This window comes from Montipora capricornis, chromosome 10, assembly GCF_036669925.1.
Source record: "Montipora capricornis isolate CH-2021 chromosome 10, ASM3666992v2, whole genome shotgun sequence".
NCBI lineage: Eukaryota > Metazoa > Cnidaria > Anthozoa > Scleractinia > Acroporidae > Montipora > Montipora capricornis.
The window spans coordinates 57,720,229-57,723,677 of record NC_090892.1 but is presented as its reverse complement, the minus strand read 5'-3'; the positions used below and the strand labels follow the sequence as shown (position 1 = coordinate 57,723,677).

Genomic DNA, 3,449 nt, shown 5'->3' with positions numbered 1-3,449 from the left:
TTTCAGTTTGGATGGAAATGATATCAACTGCTCCATACCTTTTGCAGTTGCAGTTGCAGTTTTTTATAGAAACGTTACTGTTATCATCCTGTTTTGTTCTCAGCTAATACCTTTTTTTAACAACAGCATTTTCTTCGTTTGAAAATTAAAATTATTATTATGATGGGAATGAGTATTGCACCGCTTCCTATCTCACTTTTCTTACTGACTTATCCACTTTAATTAATTTACTGTGTATGATCACAACAGCTATTTCCTTGTGGGAACAGTCCAATGATGGAGGTGATTCCAAAGTGGCCACCATTTTAGTATTCTTTTGTTTGCTTGCAAATTAGCCCTTATTGCTTCGTTCAAGGTTCAATAATATTCTTTTGAATTTTAAGTTTAAGAAGAAGGCTTACAAGCAAACAAAAGAATACTAAAATGGCAGCCAATTATTATTTGAAATAAGGCCACTCAGTTGGGAGCAGGTCAAATTGTTGGGCTGATGTGTTCTCGTGAAAGGACTGATGCATTAAATAAATGAGTGAATTTGCATTTGAATTTGTGATAAAAACAGATTATTGCAAAGCATTGTGGGATTGAAATGTGGACAGACAATGCTAAAATGTCTGTCTTTGTCTGCACATTCATCCCATAATGCTTTGGGCGCTAGATTGTGACGTCAATTGAAAAGAGTGCTATTTTCACTTTATAGACACCTGAAAAATTCAGGCAGCACTAGTAGAATGCTTAAGCAAGAACTATGAGCGAGGATGACTTCCACCTTTCGTCTATAATCTGCACTTCAAATACACACATTTATTTCATTCATCAGTCCTTTCACAGGAACACATAAGCCTAAAAAATTGACCTGCTCACAACCGAGTGGCTTCAAAGCTCAGTTGGTAGAGCATTGCACCTGCGTCGCAGAAGTCATGGGTTCAAATCCCGTCGAAACCACCTGAATTTTACAGGCGTCCATTTACTTAAATTGTCCACATAAGTGCAAGGATTACTTCTATCTGCATCTACATCTACATCTTTAATCTATTAAGGTTTCCCATTACATCCCATCCCATCTTTCATCTATAACCCGCCTGTTAAATGCTATGTACTTGTTGACTAAGTGGGAGGGCCGGACGGGAAAATATTTGGCCCCAGGTCATGGCGTACGGGTCCATGCTCAATGACCGAGGGCCAAATATTTTCCTGTCCGGCCTGACCTAAACTCAGTCAATGAGCATTTTTATCATATGGACTCTTTACACTATTTAAGAGCACTCAGAAGAAGAAGTTTGGACAAAATAAAAAACAAAAATATGCACAGAAAATTTATCTAATATCTTGTTTGCATTTGCTTTTCTGGCTGTAAATTACTTGGATTTTTAAAAGCGACGAAATTCCCTAAAATTGCATTGCACGGAGCAGTGCGTGTTCCTAGTAGGGCCGTAAGGCTTTTTCCGGCCCTGCGCGCGCTAATGCGTACGGCCCTCATACGGGCATTTCCCCAATAGTTTTGCAATGAAAGCCCGCGCGGGGCCGTACGGGCCATATGATAAATACCTCTTACTAACCGAGTTCGAGGTCCGTTGTTTTTTACTGGGTTGCCGGTATGGCAAACCCAGTAGGAATCTGCGTTTATTTCGTTCTTTTTTTATTTTTTCCGTTGATTTATGAAGCGCGCGAGCCATAAATCAACGGGAAAAAACCGAGGATCCGTAACTTAAGTACGGACCTAGAAAACGAGGTTAGTAAGATATTTGTTATATCTCTGAGGTTAATCCGGCGCGCGGGCAAGGAAAGTAGTCAAAGTCAAGCGGAAGGTTCAACTGCCACAAAGATTGTTGTGTCAAAAATGTGAAAAACTAAAGCCGCGGCTACAGGAGCGATTTTTTGCTCGCGCTGGTGATGCGATTGTTTTCAACTGTTGTCGTGTCGCCTGCGCGCGAGGGTGGCTACACTTGAGACAAATTTTGGCGACAACTTGAAGGCCGCGCCAATCGCATACTTCAAGAGACCGGGGCACTATAAACAAACATTCCTCCTTTAATTTCATTGGCTCAATACTGTTTAGTCTCGTCGCGAGCATGGGCAAAAGGTTGCAGGGTGGCTGCACGGGCAACTATCTCTGCGATTTCAACTCTGGCGATTTTTTTCTTGCGATTTTTTCAGCTGTCCCGTCGCCAGTTCAAGGGTGGCTACACATGCGATTTTCATCTCGCGCTGGCGACGCGACAAAGTTTGAAAAAATCGCATCACCGGCGCGAGCAAAAAATCGCTCGTGTAGCCGTGGCTTAAATCTTCTTAGCCTGAGTAGCTGGCGGTATTGTGGGCACTCGGAATAAAATTTTGGCGGCGAAGCCGCGAGCAGAATGGGGAGATGGACTCGCGCCTCGACCCAAGCCCCCACTCGTTCTTTCATACGCAGTTGTTTTCGACTATCTGGGAGCCTGCAACAGGCTAATAAAAGGTCCTTATTGTTGATCAAAACATGTTATTTACTCTTGTTGACCATAATCAGCCGATCAGAAACCAATATCGAAAGCCGAAATTAGTCGCAACTGAGGGCGTTGGTGCAAAAGTACCTTTTGTGTTTTCTAGGAAAAATCATGGGTCAGTTATTTTGCACAATGGAGTCTGACTGTGAATGTATTAATGTATACACTTGTAGAATTGGTTTCTCGACATCCCATCAGATGCATAATTGTCCATCAGAAATCAGTTATTCGTTATTATATCTCAAGAGTAATCAAAACCCTTTGTGATACAGACGCCTAATATCGAAAAGGCACCAAATAAAAACGCTAGACGTTTTTGGCGGCATCGCAGTAAAACGTCGGCAAAGTTATATTGGCCACGTTTTCCGTTGGACATTCATGGATTGCAGAAGTAGCTGGACATTGTGAAACGAGGGCTTGTGAAACGTGGATTTGTAAAATTAGTTTGTTACAGAACAATTTGTGCAGACTTCAAGGGCCGAGAAATTACGCTCAAGACAAACATTCAGATTTGGCAGATTTCTACTTTGTCTCAACGGATGTGATATTACAGCGTTTCGTTTGTAAAATGAAGCTATTTGTAAGATCATGTTTGATCTAATGGTAATATCTGCAATATTGTAAGATCGATGTAACAGCAAGGCAATCCACGTGATACCGCGTTGAGAGCTGGTCCCGTTCCAAGCCACCTCTAAGCTCCACAGCATGGTACCCGAATTTGCTGCTCTGGAGTCACGAAAACAAATCAGTCTCCAAAACTACATCAGCGAACAAGCACGCAGGAATAAACAGAGCATGCTTTTTTTTGTGTGTGTGTGTACTCGTTATTTTTGTAATCGAATGCGTAACAGTTGATTTTGGAACAAACCCTGACTGAACGCCCCCCATTCAGCCACTCAAAGGTCAACAAGGTCGTCAAATAGACGCCTGGGGTTCCTGTGAATACACCGGTATTTATTTGCAAGCGAT

At 42.0% G+C, this 3,449-nt stretch overlaps 1 protein-coding gene across 1 annotated transcript in view; it reads left to right on the top strand.

Moving 5' to 3' along the window:
• Nucleotides 1-169, top strand: part of LOC138022311 (dual specificity protein phosphatase 3-like) — a 6,113-nt gene extending 5,944 nt beyond the window's left edge. The window contains exon 2 of the mRNA XM_068869417.1: nucleotides 1-169. This exon is cut by the window's left edge and continues 739 nt beyond it. The gene's annotated coding sequence lies outside the window, so the exon portion shown is untranslated.
• The last annotated feature ends 3,280 nt before the right edge of the window (nucleotides 170-3,449 follow it).